The sequence below is a fragment of the Scylla paramamosain genome, chromosome 41 (genome assembly GCF_035594125.1).
Source record: "Scylla paramamosain isolate STU-SP2022 chromosome 41, ASM3559412v1, whole genome shotgun sequence".
Classification (NCBI taxonomy): Eukaryota; Metazoa; Arthropoda; class Malacostraca; order Decapoda; family Portunidae; genus Scylla; species Scylla paramamosain.
In genome coordinates, this window is record NC_087191.1 from 2,448,377 (window position 1) to 2,466,830 (window position 18,454).

The 18,454-nt window shown below is 35.7% G+C and overlaps 1 long non-coding RNA gene across 1 annotated transcript; it reads right to left on the reverse strand.

Moving 5' to 3' along the window:
• Nucleotides 1-5,411: 5,411 nt before the first annotated feature.
• On the reverse strand, nt 5,412-13,714 carry LOC135093025 (uncharacterized). The gene is made up of 3 exons (XR_010263161.1): nt 13,394-13,714; nt 9,973-10,455; nt 5,412-5,943 (listed from the first exon to the last, which is right to left on the reverse strand). It is a non-coding gene; the product is annotated as an uncharacterized LOC135093025 (long non-coding RNA).
• Between the last annotated feature and the right edge of the window lie 4,740 nt (nt 13,715-18,454).

An 18,454-nucleotide genomic window follows, 5' to 3' on the forward strand; every position in this document is an offset into this window, starting at 1 on the left:
AATGTTTTTCTATTTTTTTTAATTTGTTGGTTTGCATCCGTTTTAGCGTTTTTCTACGTAAAACACTGAGAAGACACGTTTTCAGTAGTTTTGTTTGGATTCCCATATAGAGTGAGTTCCTTATTTATTTATCGTTTTGGTGCCTAACATTCTGAAAAACACTCAAAAGACAGATTTCTTTTAAGGTCGTTTAATTTCCTCATATAGGAGGCTTTGCATGCAGTTTAGGGTTTGGTATATAACAGTCCGAAAAAAAAAGCTAAAATTAACTTTTTTGATAATTTTCTTTTATCATATAATAGCCCGGAATTTTCCCAGAATTTTGGCATCTCGGTACCTATGAAGATGAATAACAAAAAAATAAAAAATCCTATTTTTTTATTTTTATTTATTTATTTTTTCCTAAATAATGAGTGTTATTTGTGGGTTTTAGCTTTTTGGTACTTAAGGAAGTAAAAAACACTCATAATACATATTTCTCGTAATGTCCTTTCGTTTCCCAAACATAAGGTTCTTTGCATGTATTTAAGCGTTTTTATAGAGAACATGATCAAAAACACTCAAAATACATATTTTTGGTAATGTTATTCTGTTTCTCCATAAAAGGTGTTTTGCATGCGTTTTAGCGTTTTGGTATGTAATGAGCTCAAAAACACCTAAAGGCAAGTTCTTGGTAAAAGTTGGTTTTATTCCCATGTAATGTGATTGCCCTGCTTTTTAGTGGTTTATTGCCTAACACGCTCAAAAACACTCGAAAGACATTTTCTGGTAATATTATTATTTTCCCACATAAAGCTAGTTTCGCATGGTATTTGGGGTTTTGGTAACTAAGAATGTGAAAAACACTCAAAATACAGGCATTTAGTAAGGTTGTTTTGTTTTTTAATTAAAAGTGTTATTCATAAGATTCAGCATTTTGGTATGTAAGAAACTTCTTTATGTACATACACGAGTTTTTGAGTTTTTTGCCTTGTGGTTCTTGTGAAACTATAAAACACTCATTATACACGTTTCTCGTAATGTCCTTTTCTTTCCTCCATTTTCATCCATTTTCGCATTTTTTTGTAGGTGACAAGCTCAAAAACACATCAAAATATATCTTTTTGGTAATGTTATTCTATTTCTTCATATTGGTTTGTTTGCATCCGTTTTAGCATTTTTCTACGTAAATCCCTGAAAAGACACGTTTTCAGTAATATTGTTGAAATTGCAGAAAAAAACACTCAAAAGACAGGTTTCTGGTAAAGTCGAGTAATTTCTCCATATAGGTGGCTTTGTATGCACTTCAGGGTTTGGTACATAACTCCGGAAAAAAGCTAAAATTATTTTTTATAATGATTTTTTTTTACAAAATTTCCCCGAATTTTTCCAGAATTTTGGTACCTATGAAGATGAATAACAATTTTTTTTTCTCTCTCTATAAAGTGTTATTTGTGTGTTTTAGCTTTTTGGTACTTAAGTAACTTAAAAAAAAATCATAATACACGATTTTCTTAATGTCCTATTCTTATACAAACATAGGGTTCTTTACATGTATTTAAGCGTTTTTATAAGTAACATGATTAAAAACACTCAAAATATATATTTTTGGTAGTTATTCTGTTTCTTCATAAAGGGTGTTTTACATGCGTTTTAGCGTTTTGGTATGTAAGGAGTTAAAAAAACACTTAAAGGCAAGTTCTTCGTAAAAGTTAGTTTTATTCCCAAGTTATGTGATTTTTCTGCTTTTTAGTGCTTTGTTGCATATCACGCTCAAAAACACTTAAATGACATTTTTCTGTTATTTCATTTAAGTGTTTTTATTGGTAACATGATCAAAAACACTATAAATACATGTTTTTGGTAATGTTTTTCTGTTTCACCATAAAGTGTATTTTGCATGTGTTTTAGTGTTTTGGTATATAAGGAGCTCAAAAAGACTTAAAGGCAAGTTCTTATTAAAAATTGGTTTTATTCCAATGTAATGTGATTGCCCTCCTTTTTAGTGCTTTTTTGCCTAACACGCTCAAAAACACTCAAAAGACATTTTTCTGGTAATGTCTTTTTTTTTCCCACATAAAGCTGGTTTCGCAGGCAATTTGGGGTTTTAGTAACTAAGAATGTGAAAAGCACTCAAAATACACACATTTAGTAAGATTGTTCTGTTTCTCAATTAAGAGTGTTGTTCATAAGTTTCAGCATTTTGGTATCTACGAAACTTCATATACACTAGTTTTTGCATTTTTTTGCCTTGTGGTTCTTTTGAACTATAAAACACTCATTATACACTTTTCTTGCAATGTCCTTTTCTTTCCCATTATAGAGTGCTTTGCATCAATTTTCGTGTTTTTTATAGGTAAAAAGCTCAAAAACACTCAAAACACTTTTTGGCAATGTTTTTCTTTTTCTTTATATTGGTTTGTTTGCATCCGTTTTAGTGTTTTTTTCTACGTAAAACACTGAGAAGACACGTTTTTAGTAATTTTGTTTAGAATTCCCATATAGAGTGAGTTCTTTATTATTTATTGTTTTGGTGCCTAACATGCTGAACAACACTCAAAAGAGAGATTTCTGATAAGGTCGTTTAATTTCCTCATATAGTAGGCTTTGCATGCACTTTAGGGTTTGGTACATAACAGTCCGAAAAAAAAGCTAAAATTATTTTTTTTGGTAATATTCTTTTATCATATAATTGCCCTGAATTTTCCCAGAATTTTGGCATCTCGGTACCTATGAAGATAAATAAAGAAAAATAAAAAATCCTATTTTTTATTTTTTATTGATTTATTTATTTTTTCTCAATAAAGAGTGTTATTTGTGGGATTTACCTTTTTGGTACTTAAGGAACTTAAAAACACTCATAATACACGTTTCTCGTAATGTCCTTTCGTTTCCCAAACATAAGGTTCTTTGCATGTATTTAAGCGTTCTTATAGATAACATGATCAAAAATACTCAAAATACAAGGTTTTGGTAATGTTATTCTGTTTCTCCATAAAGTGTGTTTTGCATGCGTTTTAGCAGTTTTGTATATAAGGAGCTCAAAAACATTTAAAGGCAAGTTCTTGGTAAAAAATGGTTTTATTCCAATGTAATGTGATTGTCCTGCTTTTGAGTGCTTTATTACCTATCACGTTGAAAAACACTCAAAAGACACATTTCTGGTAAAGTAATTTTTATTCCCCACAAAGCTATTTTCGCATGTAATTTGGGGTTTTTGGTAACTAAGAATGTGAAAAGCACTCAAAATACACGCATTTAGTAAGGTTGTTCTGTTTCTCAATTAAGAGTGTTATTCATGAGTTTCAGCATTTTGGTATCTAAGAAATCTCTTCATATACACGAGTTTTTGCGTTGTTTGCTTTGTGGTTCTTTTGAACTATAAAACACTCATTATACACTTTTCTTGCAATGTCCTTTTGTTTCCCAATATAGAGTGCTTTGCATCAATTTTCGCGTTTTTGTAGGTAAAAAGCTCAAAAACACTCAAAATATACCTTTTTGGTAACGTTTTTCTATTTCTTGATATTGGTTGATTAGCATCCGTTTTAACGTTTTTCTACGTAAAACACTGAGAAGACACGTTTTCAGTAACTTTGTTTTGGATTCCCATATAGAGTGAGTTCCTTATTATTTATCGTTTTGGTGCTTAACATGCTTAAAAACACATATAACACAGATTTCTGGTAAGGTCGTTTAATTTCCTCATATTGGAGGCTTTGCATGCACTTTAGGGTTTAGTACATAACAGTCCGAAAAAAAAGAAGCTGAAATTAACTTTTTTGATAATATTCTTTTATCACATAATTGCCCTGAATTTTCCCAGAATTTTGGCATCTCGGTACCTATGAAGATGAATAACAAAAAAAAAAAATCCTATTTATTTTATTTTTTTATTTTTTATTTTCTAAATAAAGAGTGTTATTTGTGGGTTTTAGCTTTTTGGTACTTAAGGAACTTATAAAAACACTCATAATACACGTTTCTCGTAATGTCTTTTTGTTTTCTAAACATAATGTTCTTTGCATGTACTTAAGCGTTTTTATAGATCACATGATCAAAAAACACCCAAAATACATGTTTTTAGTAATGTTATTCTGTTTCTCCATAAAGTTTGTTTTGCATGCGTTTCAGCGGTTTGGTATATAAGGGATTAAAAAATACTTAAAGGCAAATTCTTCGTAAAAGTGATGAAATTATTCCTTTGAAAGTATTGATGGCTGATCTCTTTCTATAGGTGAGGGTTAGTGTTCTCTACTGTACCAAATACTGAACTGTCTTTTGTACTATTTCTCCATCTGTATCCTACCCAGTAATGGTAACAGACTGAGGAACTCCCCACCTTTGTTAATTTTTACTAAGTATTGTCCTAGTGGTATTCAGATGCAGCATTGATTTGCTTAGGAGTTGGGTATCTGAGAATGAGTGGTTATTGGCACCAAGTGCAGCTCAGTTGTGGGTAACTCCAGTTGTTGGGAGCATTCCATGGTACACAGATGGTGGGATAGTCTTGCCTTGGACTCTTGCAAATGTGTACTGTCCCAGTGAGTTTTGTTTTTATTTGACATGAATCCCAAGTTTATTTAGGCATTTCAGGGACTTATTGTGGGTGATGGAGATCTCCACAGCACTCTTCTCTTGGTCGGTGGGTAGCTGTAGAAAAATTCATATAAATAGAGATGTCAGATGTAGGTAAAATAGAGAAATGTTGATTTGATTGTGAACTAAATCCCACAACTTATATTATCTTTGATAAGAAAGGTTTCGTTTAGACCATGAAAATTGGATAAATGAAGTTGAGCATTATTTTACTGCAACAAGAAGGCACACAAAGTGAAGGAGATCGCATAATTGACTTTAGTTTGTTGTTCCTTTGATGGGGAACTTGTATCATTGTTAAAAGCTTAAATACTGTAAAATAGCATGGATCCATCTGAATATTTATTCAGTCAAAAGTTTATATGATGTGTAGACTATTCAAGCTTGCCAGCCTGGAGCCTGGAGCCTGCTTGTTGTAGAGTTGTCCTATGTTCTGTAGATTTGCTTGATATTATAAACAATTATGATAAAATTTTTATAAACAATTTTGTTCTTTATTTCTTTCAGTATCAGATTCAGTATTTTCTCCATCTTATGGCAGCATATATTTTCAACACAGAGTGAGGGCAGTGTCATTCCTCCTCTCCACTACCCCAACTTCTACTCCCAACACTACCGCAGCAATGAGCGGTCTGGTGTGGTGGCTGAGGATTCTTTTCAAGAGGACAACGCTTCTGCTTCATCTGAGCAGGTCAGAAGGTGGATGGCAGCTGTACTAGTAGCAGACTGGTTTTACCTTGATGCTACTGCTACATTGCATTATTTGCATAGTTTTTTTTTTCAGTTGTCATGGAATTTGTGTAATATATATAAAAGTATATGAAGCTCAAGAAACTTGTTGATAAGGTTTATGTTCAGCATACAAATTGTAGGATGCAAAGACAAGGATTGAAATATCATTGCCACAATTCCTGACAAAGCATTTGGTGCCACAGAATATTCAGCAATGTAATGTTTGTTTGGCAAACAAACCAGTTTCCCTGAATGATAGCTTTATTTCTGCAGGTTAATACAATCTCTCTATGGGGGAGAGTTTGGAGACAAAGCCAAGCATATATATATATGTGGTTTGTGAGCCAAGCATACTGATCATTACACTATCATGTGTAGTTTTAATATGTAATTTAGATTAAGAACAGTGCAGTGATAGAGGAAGAATTATTCACTAGATTTTTTCAGAGAAGTTTTATGACATAAAGGATTAATTGAACGATCAGTATATATATTGGCTCACTAGCTGCATCTCTTTAACACAGAAAGCTTTCACTAATTATCTTGGCCCAATTCATTAAGTGCATCGCTTTTGTGGGAGGGAAGATATGCAGTGTTTCCCTGCCATCTGTGGGTGTTACATTCCAGAGCCTCCTGCAAATAGTTAAAATCTGTGAATATGGGAAACCATCCTTATAAGGATCAGAACTACCTATATTTATAGTTTAAACCTTAAACTATGCATCTCACATTTACTAAGCAATTCACTTTAAGACAATAAAAAACAGTTATTATATGTATAGTACATGATATTTTAATTAAAAAATACAGTGCACTATAAAATAAAAGGGGAATAAGTTGATATGTACAATAAACCCTTGATATAATGAACTTCTATTTACCAAATTTCAGGTATAACAACCTATTTAAGGCTGCTGTCTCTCTCTCTCTCTCTCTCTCTCTCTCTCTCTCTCTCTCTCTCTCTCTCTCTCTCTCTCTCTCTCTCTCTCTCTCTCTCTCTCTCTCTCTCTCTCTCTCTCTCTCTATACACATATATAGCAAATTTTCATCTCAAGTGACCCACTCTCCCCCCCTATGTGTTCGTTATATCTTGGGTTACTGTAATTTATAACTGAAAGAATAATTTGGGCTCTTTGGGCTGAAAGACTGAGCTGGTGGTGACACCTGGCAACTCTGAAAACTCCCCATTAGTTAGGTTAGGTTAGGGAAAACTCCGCAAATATGCAAAACCATGAATATGTGAGGGAACGCTGATATATGCTATCTCTTATTTGTTGTAGATGTATTGCATTCTATTGGCATAGAACAATAGAAAAATGGCATCAAGGAAGTAGGGATGCCACCAAACTTTATGAGACTAAACATAACCTTGCACATAGAATTGCTGAACATAAAGGTATTTCTCCTTGAACTAATAATCAACCAGCTGTTCCATCATTTTCAGCAATAAGTTCCCATTCACATGAACATGATTATCCCTTTTTATGACAAAGATTTCAGAATACTACACAAGACAGAGTCCAATATGGATACAAAATTATTAGAGGAAATATACATTAAACACGTAAATCCAGTACTGAATAATAACTTAACATCAAATCAATCACATATTGTAAGATAATGTTTCGGAGGCCCGTTCCAATACCATTATCATAGTGTTAGGAACCCAACTATTTCAGTCCCTCTCTCATTGCCATACAGGCAAGATGTGTGTGGATACTTATTGTTTTCTGTCAATCCAGTTTATAATGTTGGTGCTTGTAGTGTTTTGTTTTTTGTGTGTAGTGCCATATGATGTGAATTTTATACAATTTTTACATAGTATTTTATTGTTTTTTTTTAGCTTGAAGGTGCCTGCAGAAATAGGCAAAACAGCAACTGACGAAAGAATAAAGTTGAAGGAAACTGGAGTTTCCCTGCAAAACAAGCTATCAAGAAGACCTATACAATGTGTGTGTATATATATATATATATATATATATATATATATATATATATATATATATATATATATATATATATATATATATATATATATATATATATATATATATATATATATATATATATATATATATATATATATATATATATCCTTGTCATCATAATGCTCTTCATTGGCACTTGAAGCATGCATCACACTTTTGTATGATTGATCGTATAATTTTTCCTGAGTGGCCCAATCACCCACACTATTACATTCACTATCCAAGTCCTTCCTTCAGCCTTGACACACGCACTGTAATGATGGAACAGTATTTTTCTGTATGTCACAACTAGATAAGTACAATCAACTAGGTTAACACACACACACATACAAGTATTTTTGAGGGCTTCAAGGAAGAGGATCTCAATGTAGCTCATACAAATACATGAATGTGGATAACTAAAGAAGAAAATGTGAAAATACAAGAAGCTTAACAGCGATGATAAAGGCATGGAAGGAAGAAACAGAAGTGGGTGGTGACAATGTAAAAAAGATATCCAGTGATATAATAGAGATGGAAAGGGAAAAATAAAACAAAGAACTGAGAAGAGGTGACAAAAATAGTGGACTTAAATAAGAAATACTGTGAAGAGATTAAGAAACTCAAGAAAGAGAATGAAGAATTAAAGAAAACTTTGCAAGAGAGGTTAGGGTTGGAGGAGTGAGAGTTAGTTACAGAGGAAGTCAAAGGTTGGAAAGAGAGAGAACAGCAAAAGGTGGACATGGAGGACATAACAAGGCAACAGCAACAGAAACAACAAGGATATGGAAAAGCAAGTGATTAGAATAATAAAGGAAAAAAGTAATCTTGTGAGAGACACAGTACAGAGAAAGATGTGTATGGTGGTATTTGGGGTCAAGGAAAAGAACCTACCCATGAAAACAGCTAGAGAGAAAGAAGTGAAAAGAACTAAGGAAATTATAGCAGAAGTGGCAGATGAAGGAGAGGGGAGAGTCGAACAAATTGAAGAGGTTTACAGGATCGGAAAGTATGACAAAAATAGAACAAAGCCAATGTAAAACAAGAATCATGTCACAAACAGCAGCAGAACATGTCTTGCAAAGAACAGGAAAATTGGCAAAAGCAAAAGGATTGAAGGAAATATGGATAAAAAGAGACATGAACGAAGAATGGAGAAGTAAACTAAAAGTCAAAAAATGAATAGAGAACACAGAAAAGTTGTGGACATGAAAGTGAGGAAATGGTGGCACAAAGATGCCACACAAGACCACCAAACAGAAGTTTAAAGATTATGTATACTAATGTAGATGGTTTGGTGTCCAGCCTACTGGAACTTGAAGACTATTTAAAGAACAATAAACCAGATGTGGTATGTTTAACAGGAACCAAACTAGAAGAGGAAATAAAGTTGGGATTTGCAAAGGAAGGATACAGTACATGGAAGAGGGACAGAAAAGGAAAGGGAAGAGAAGTGATGATATTGGTAAAAAAAGGATATTGTTGTTGAGGAAGTGGAATATGGTGATGGAATGGTAGAAACAATGAGTGTTGTGATTAAGATCAAAAGATGTGAAAAAAGGAATCATTGTGAAATACATACCACCAAAAACTAATGCATGGTAGACTAATAAATTCAAAAGTATGCAACTAGAAACAAAAAAATAGTATGGAGGAAATGATAAGGAAAGGTAACAAAGTACTCTTAGTAGGTGACTTCAACACTAAAAGAATTAACTGGGAGGAGATGGAAGTAACAGAAAATGTTGGGTCATGGAGTGAAGAACTTATGCAAACCATGATGGTGAATACAACGAGACAGTGGGTGAATGAGCCTATAAGATGTAGAAGAGAAGAAGAACCATCACAGCTGGATTTAGTGTTTATGAAAACCCCAGAAAGTAGACCAAGTATACATTGTCTGAGTTCAATGGGAAGAAGTGATCATGTGACAATAGAGATAGTACTACAGGAGAAAACAGTGTTGCACAGGAAAGAACAATACAGAATTGGAGACAGAACTATGCTAAGGCAAACTTTGCAGAGCTTAGTAAGTTTTACTGAAAAATTAAATGGAAAGAGCAATTTGAAGGTAAAGTAGTGCAAGAAAAATATGAGATATTTTTGAGCAAGTATAGAGAGGGGATGCAACAGTTTGTATGGTTATAAAATGAAAATTGGGAAACATGAACGGTATAATGGCAGTTGTGTAGAAGCAAATAAGGAAAAGGACAGGACATGGAAGAAAATGGCTATGGCCTGTTTTAAGACTATACAAGTGGAAATACCCTTGTCTGAGGCAATTTTCTCTCTCTCTCTCTCTCTCTCTCTCTCTCTCTCTCTCTCTCTCTCTCTCTCTCTCTCTCTCTCTCTCTCTCTCTCTCTCTCTCTCTCTCTCTCTCTCTCTCTCTCTCTCTCTCTCTCTCAAACAAAAAATAAAAAGGTGGAGAAACAAGGGGAAAGGGAGATAAATGAACAGAAGGTAGCCAAAATCAAATTTGTACATTTGTGTGTGTTTGCATTTGTTTCTTATTTGTATTTTCACAGATTGACCCAAATCTAAATTACCATTTTTAATGAGAGAGAGAGAGAGAGAGAGAGAGAGAGAGAGAGAGAGAGAGAGAGAGAGAGAGAGAGAGAGAGAGAGAGAGAGAGAGAGAGAGAGAGAGAGAGAGAGAGAGAGAGAGAGAAAAAAAAATCACAAATACCTACTAACCTGGAAAGTGGAGTCCTTGATGATAAATTGGCTGGAATCAGCAGGGTGAACTGTGGCAGAAGTTTGGTGCATGGCAAATATGGCTTCAGGATGAGTAAATGGAGAGGCAGGAGGGAGTGATGGTTGTGGGAGAGATGATGAGTGAGCAGAAGGTGAGAAGGATGAGGAGAAAAAAGGTGATGGTGCAGAGAATGATGAGGAATGGACTAATGAGGAAGGGGAAATGTGAGATAATTTTGAGGACTCAAAGGCAGTAATAACAGGTGGTGTAGTGCTGAGGTGAGTATGGTCTGAGGCATGGCCAGGAGCTGCTGTATGACCAGATTTCTGAGTTTCCAGTGAAAGTGTCTGGCCAAGAGTTGGAGATCTGGCAGAGAAGCTGTGGTCAGAGGAAGGAGGCTTGGCTGCTGCACCAGACCCATACACCACATCTTTGAAGTGGCTATGGCCTTGAGGTGCAGCCAGGTAGCTGTAGCTCACCACCTGCCAGAGAAAAGCTTTTTTAACCTCACTGCCTGCCAGGGAAGAGCTTTTTTAATTTCCATTTTAATCTTACATGATTAAGGTCATAATTTATGATTAATAGTTATACCATCATCTGTATATCTAGCCTGGAGGTTGAGATGTGATGGAATGATTCCAAATGTGAATGTATACCATATTAAATCCTTGTCTCTACTTTCCTCCAAATGAGATCCATGGGCCTTGTAAAAAAAAGTTGGGAGTCCAATCTTTTAAAACTAGTAACTCTAATATTAGAGATTTGAGAGACAGAATGAAGCATAATTAAAGCTTTGATAAGCATTTATAAATCTGTACATTCTTTCAATTTTTTTTCACCATTTTTGAATGGCATATTGGAGTGATTTGAGTCAGAAATAACAATTTTGAACACTTTTGTTTCTATTTGTTGGTAATGTGTAATACCACTGATGAGAGACAAACTTTGTGCTTGGAAGGAAAGAACTGACACCCTTGCTCTATAAATTCTGCTTTACTGCATGCCACAAGTTTTATAATTTATATCAGAACTATTTCTAGACTAACCACTTCATAAGCATAATCATTTTGTCATCACAGTTTTCACTATGCTGCCTTATCACCATTGTGCTACAGTGATCTCAGATGCTTCTGATTTCATAATGAAAGTTAGGGTTCACTTTAAAACCAGTTGACAACTGATAGTCTAAATTCCAATCCAAGAAATGAATTTTGTATCATAAATGAATGAAAGTGCTTGATTGTTCTACAAGTTTGGTGAGGATTGAGGTTGCTGGTTAGTTCTGGGGAGCAGATTAGTAAAATTCTGAAGAAGTATTTTTTAACTGTCTTCACCCAGGAAAACATGCAGGAAATGCTGGATAGTGAGATTTTTAGAGCAGAAGAGAATGAGAAGCTGAAAGATATTACCATAATTAAGGAGATAGTGGAACAGGTGATAGATAGGCTAAGAAAGTTCAAGACACCAAGACCAGATGAAATATATCCCAGAGTAGTTGGGTTTAGGAAGGGGGATAAAAACCCAGGGAGGAGTTAGGATTCTTTTAATCTCTATCGTTTCGGCTGAATAGCCATCCTCAGAGAGACTGATTTACATGAGTGAAAACACACTATTTATAACAACATACAAAATTTTCTCATTTGACATTCGTACAGAGTATTGCCATCCTGGCGTGTACCTCACCTAATTTTATTTTCCTAGTCAGTGGCATTATCCGCCTACATGACGAGCCTTTACTGGGGATTTTCCTTGTACCTGACCTGAGGGTCAATCTGGCGGAATTACCCACCCACCTGATAAAACCTTCTCTGTGGTTAATGACTTCCCTAGTTGTTATGAGGGCTGCCTCTATAGCTTATCTCATTCTTTTCTTCAATCCAACTTTAATTTCTTTAGCCTCTTCCCATTTTGGTAGGTGTTTACATTTTTCTATGTGCAATACAAGGGAGTTTGATGTGTTGTGTTTTAAAACATCTTTCCTATGCTCTGCTATTCTTGTTTTAAGTCCCCTGCCTGTTTCTCCTATGTACTGCTTTGTACAACCTTTGCATGGTATGCTGTACACTACGCTGTTATTATTAACAAGTCCGGTCTCTTTAGTCCTCGTTAGCTCACCAATTTTCTCTCCCGCTAATGTTGCTATTTTTAATCCTGTTCTAGACAAATATTTATTAATTATGGAAGCCTTGTCCGAATTTGATACACATATATACCTCTCTCTTTCGCTGGTTGTACAGGGATCTTTATTCTCTTTGTTTTCAGTTGTTATTTTCTTTGCCTTATTCTTAAGCCTAACAAGAAGCCCTTCAGGATAACCCAGCTTTTTGAAAGTTGATATGATATATTGTATTTCTTGCTCTAGGAAGTTGTTGTTGCAAATTCTGAATGCTCTTAAGTAAAAAACAATAATCACACCAGATTTGACTCTCATGCTGTGGGCTAAAAGGTAGTGAATGAAATCGTCCTTATTGGACGTCTAGAACAGGATTAAAAATAGCAACATTAGCGGGAGAGAAAATTGGTGAGCTAACGAGGACTAAAGAGACCGGACTTGTTAATAATAACAGCGTAGTGTACAGCATACCATGCAAAGGTTGTACAAAGCAGTACATAGGAGAAACAGGCAGGGGACTTAAAACAAGAATAGCAGAGCATAGGAAAGATGTTTTAAAACACAACACATCAAACTCCCTTGTATTGCACATAGAAAAATGTAAACACCTACCAAAATGGGAAGAGGCTAAAGAAATTAAAGTTGGATTGAAGAAAAGAATGAGATAAGCTATAGAGGCAGCCCTCATAACAACTAGGGAAGTCATTAACCACAGAGAAGGTTTTATCAGGTGGGTGGGTAATTCCGCCAGATTGACCCTCAGGTCAGGTACAAGGAAAATCCCCAGTAAAGGCTCGTCATGTAGGCGGATAATGCCACTGACTAGGAAAATAAAATTAGGTGAGGTACACGCCAGGATGGCAATACTCTGTACGAATGTCAAATGAGAAAATTTTGTATGTTGTTATAAATAGTGTGTTTTCACTCATGTAAATCAGTCTCTCTGAGGATGGCTATTCAGCCGAAACGTTAGAGATTAAAAGAATCCTAACTCCTCCCTGGGTTTTTATCCCTCTTCCTAAACCCAACTACTTGTCAACATGAACAGTTCATATCCCAGAGTACTTAAGGAATGCAAAGAAGTTATTAGTGAACTGTTAGTTTCTGCCTTTAGGAAATCACTTGAGATACTGGTAATGTGGAGGCAAGTGAATATAGTACCCAGCTTTAAGAAAGCAGATTTAAGCTTAACTTCTGTTGTAGATAAAATAATGAAGTCAGTAATAGTAAAGAACATTAGGGAACATTTAGACAAACATAACTTGATAAATTGGTCACAGCATAGCTTCACAAAGGGGAAGTCTTACCTGACAAACTTGTCAAGATTTTACTGTAAAGTTTACAGGGCAGGAGATAATGGTGATAGTTATGACATCCTATATCTGGACTTCTGTGAAGTGTTTGACAAGGTACCCCATCAGAGGCTCCTGAGAAACGTTAGGGCACACGGAATAGATGGGAAGGTGTTAGGGTGGATAAGGTTGTGGCTAAGTGACAGGCGACAGAGTCGTAATAAACAGCTCTAAATCCGAGTGGGATTAAGTAATTAGTGGGGTGCCACAGGGATCAGTATAAGGGCCATTGATGTTTTTAATATACATCAGTGACTTGGATAGTGGAATTGGTTGTGACGTTAGTAAATTTGAAGATGACACGAAGATAGGTAGATTAATTAGATTAGAATTGGATGCCATCCCCTTGCAGGCAGATTTGGATAGGATGAACGAATGGACAGACAGATGGCAAATGCAGTTTAATATCAAAAAATGCAAAGTACTTAGCATAAGTAGAGGAAATCCACACAGAAGGTACACAATAAACAATGAACTTCTGGTAAGTTTAGGGTACAAAAAAGATTTAGAATTTATGGTTAGCTCTAAATTCCATATAAGAAAGCAATGCATGGAGGCCAGAAACAGGGCAAATAGGATATTACGATTTATTTTTAAGAGTGTTAAAAGTAGAAGTCCCGAAGTAATATTAAAGTTATATTTGGTGCTGGTCAGACTTCATCTATATTATGCTGTGCAGTTCTGGTCCCCCATATTACAGGAAGTATATAGGTCTTTTAGAATCAATACAAAGGAGAATGGCTAAAAGGATACAAGGAGTGAGGAGTATTCCTTACAAAGAGAGATTGAAGCTGTTAAATTTACATTAAGAGAGATGTAGGTTAAGAGGGGACCTGATAGAAGTCTTTAAATGCTATAAGGGTTACAACACAGGGGATGTAAGCAAAATTCTTAGGATTAGTAACCAGGATAGAACAACAAATAACAGTTTTAAGCTTGAAAAATTTAGTTTAAAAAAGAGATAGGAAGGAATCAGTTCTCAAATAGAGTGGTAGATGAATGGAATGGACTCAGTAATCAGGTTGTTGGTGCTGGGTCATTAGGAAGCTTTAAGAGAAAATTAGAGATTTATGGATGGGGATTGATAGGGGGAAATAGGTAAGTATATTTCATACAGGAACTGCCACATGTATGCCTGATGGTTTCTTGCAGCTTCCATTTTTTATGTTCTTATATTCTTATGAGTGTGTATCTTGAACCTGAGATATTGTGCTTGTCTTATTATCACAGGGATATTGATCATAGAAAAGAAACACTCATCTTTTGTACTTACATTTTTTTTTTTTTTTTTCGTGAATGTGAAAGAAAATGCCCTGACAGAATTAATTTTTCTTTTTAAGGAACATAATGAAAAAAAGTTATATTTGCAATTGTCATGTTTGGAATGATTGGGTTAACTATAATTAGCCTTAGTTTGTGTTGGCTACACACACTGGATCATGTGTGTTGCTGCTGTCATTATTAATGAGTGTAATTTCCAGAAATGTGATTTCAGTACTCTCCTAGCAAGTCAGTTAAACACACATGATTTATTCAAAGCAAAAGACTATTCAGTGTATTTGAAGACTACTTGATATTGATAATAAAACCCATCTTAATGCTTACTTTTAGTTTTTTTTTTCTGATTTTATTTTCAGACAAGGATATGTTCACATTGTTGTTGTTGTTGTTGAGGAGAAACTGTTGTTCTTAGTGAGCTATGAAAGCCCTGACCAATTCATAGCTATGAATGTTCCATGGTTCTTAGTTGCGAATGGTTTTGCTTTAAAAAATTACCAGCACTAAGATGTTCATAGCCCACTAAGATAAATCTTAGAAGCATCTGGGAATGTGGCTTCTGGCTCCTCAGGGGTATGTTGTTGTCCGTCATAATAATGAAAGGCTTATGTGTTGTGTAAAAGTAAAATTAAGATAGCAGCCTGTTATTTATGGATAGCAAGCAGGCTGGAGGGAGGGAGAGTGTGAAGTGTGTGGGTGTCGTGGTGGGGAAGTGTCTCAGTGTGACACGTGAATTGACAGCACGAGTTGTCAATGGCTGACTCTTCTCGTGCTGCTGTGGCGAGGGAGTTATTCTCTCTGGCCCCAGCAACTGATAGCTATCACTCAAGCGTGACAAAAAGGTTCTGTGGATAATTTCACTTGGATGGATTTTGACCCTAATGTGGGGTCCATTCTGATGTCTGCACTCTCTCTCGTCACGTTAGGAAGGTTGGGGAAGACAATGCAATAAAATAGTAATTTTGACCACAAGGGCACTTAGATCACTCTGGCTCTGGGAACCTCATATAATATCTGATGCAATATGATCATAGGATAGTGCAATTAATATTTTTTTTTCCCCTTTTCCCCCCTTTTTTCTTTTTTTTTTTTTTTACGTAGGAGGGACACTGGACAAGGGCAACAAAAATCCAATAAAAAAAAGCCCACTGTGATGCTAGTTCCAGAAAAGGGTCCAAACCAGTAGTCAAAAATTAAAGGATAAGTGTCTTGAAACCTCCCTCTTGAAGGAATTCAAGTCATAAGAAGGTGGAAATACAGAAGCAGGTAGGGAGTTCCAGAATTTACCAGAGAAAGGGATGAATGATTGAGAATACCAGTTAACTCTTGCATTAGAGAGGTGGACAGAATAGGGGTGAGAGAATGAAGAAAGTCTTATGCAGCAAGGCTGCAGGAGGAGGAGAGGCATGCAGTTAGCAATATCAGAAGAGCAGCTAGCTTGAAAACTGCAGTAGAAGATAGCTAGAGATACAATATTGCAGCGATGAACAGAGGCTGAAGACAGTCAGCTGGAAGTGAGGAGTTGATGAGACGAAAAGCTTTTGATTCCACCCTGTCTAGAAGAGCAGTAATAGTAGAACCTCCCAGACGTGTGAAGCATACTCCATACATGCACGGATAAGGCCCTTGTACAGAGTTAGCAGTGGGGGGGGGTGAGAAAAACTGGCAGAGATGTCTCAGAACGCCTAACTTCATAGAAACTGTTTTTAGCTAGAGATGAGATGTAAAGTTTCCAGTTCAGATTATAAGTAAAGGACAGACCGAGGATGTTCAGTGTAGAAGAGGGACAGTTGAGTGTCACTGAAGAAGAGGGGATAGTTGTCTGGAAGGTTGTGTCGAGTTGATGGATGGAGGAATTGAGTTTTGAGACAATAAAGAATACCAAGTTTGCTCTGCCCCAATCAGAAATTTTAGAAAGATCAGAACTCAGGTGTTCTGTGGCTTCCCTGCGTGAAATGTTTACTTCTTGAAGGGTTGGACGTCTATGAAAAGATGTGGAAAAGTGCTGGATGGTATCATCAGTGTAGGAGTGGATAGGACAAGAAATTTGGTTTAGAAGGTCATTGATGAATAATAAGAAGAGAGTGGGTGCCAGGACAGAATCCTGAGGAACACCACTGTTAATAGATTTAGGAAAAAAACAGTGACCATCTACCACAGCAGCAACAGAATGGTCAGAAAGGAAACTTGAGATGAAGTTACAGAGAGAAGGACACAAGCCATAGGAAGGTAGTTTGGAAATCAAAGCTTTGTGCCACACTCTATCAAAAGCTTTTGATATATCCAAGGCAACAGCAAAAGGTTCACCAAAATCTCTAAAAGAGATGACTGAGACTCAGTAAGGAAACCCAGAAGATCACCAGTAGAGCGGCCTTGACAGAACCCATATGGCAATCAGATAGAAGGTTGTGAAGTGACAGATGTTTAAGAATCTTCCTCTTGAGGATAGATTCAAAAACTTTAGATAGGCAGGATATTAAAGCAATAGGACGGTAGTTTGAGGGATTAGAACGGTCTTCCTTTTTAGGAACAGGCTGAATGTAGGCAAACTTCCAGCAAGAAGGAAAGGTAGATGTTGACAGAGTTGAAAGAGTTTGACTAGGCAAGGTGCAAGCATGGAGGCACAGTTTTGGAGAACAATAGGAGGGATCCCATCAGGCAACCTGTCTTTATATACCTTTCAAATCAATAATTAATTAGAAAGTTATTATAATATCTGTACCACTATTTCTTACCATAGATAGTATACATTTAGTTCAGATAACACTCCATTCTTGGCATCACACTTATTGAAACATCACACAACATCTCTATAATGGTCAGAAACAAGTCCATGTAGCCATGCACAGTGTGCACTGTGTTGTGTATTTACCTAGGTGTAATTTACAGGGCCCGAGCTACACTCATGTGGTCCCATCTCCATACCTATACATGTCTAATTTTTCCTTTAGTTTGTGTACACTTGTTGCCAAAACTATACATATCTTCTTTTAGTCCATTCCAAACATCAGTGTGTCTTTGTGGAAAAATATTCTTTGTGTTGTTTAGACATCTTCTTTTCCCTACTTATGTGAGTGTCCCATTCTACTGTCATGACTGCTTGTCTCTTTTAGTAATGGTTTTGTCATTACCAACTTCTATTTTGTTTGCCAACTTGTAGATAGTTATCAAATCTCTTTCTCTCCTTTGTTCCAGTATTGGTAAGTCTATTTTTTCTAATCTTTCTTCATAACTTAATTCCTCAAATTCTGCCACCATTTTTGTTGCTATTGTTTGTATTCTTCCTAGCTTGTTTACATGCTTCTTACATAGAGACTACACAACTGCTGCATATTCCAATCTAGGTCTTATTATCATAGGGATTATTTTTCTCATCTTACTTTTGTTCATGAGGTGAGAAGCTGTACTATGTTTCATAGTAATCTGTAAATGTTCCCCATATTCTACCTATATGCTTCTCTGGTTGGAAGTTATCTGGCTTTACTACTCCTAGATCCTTTTCTTCCTGGATCCTTTTAATATATTTGTTTTCTACCTTGTATGTCCAATGTGGTCTTCTATTCACTTCTGCACATCTCCATCATATGACATTTGCTTACATCGAATTTAACTTCCCATTTTTTGGTCCATTCACAAATTTTATTGGTCATTTTGTAGATATTCACAGTTTTTGCAACTTTTTATTTCTTTCTGTAATTTAGCATTATCTGCAAATAGGCTGTTGCAGCTATCAATTTT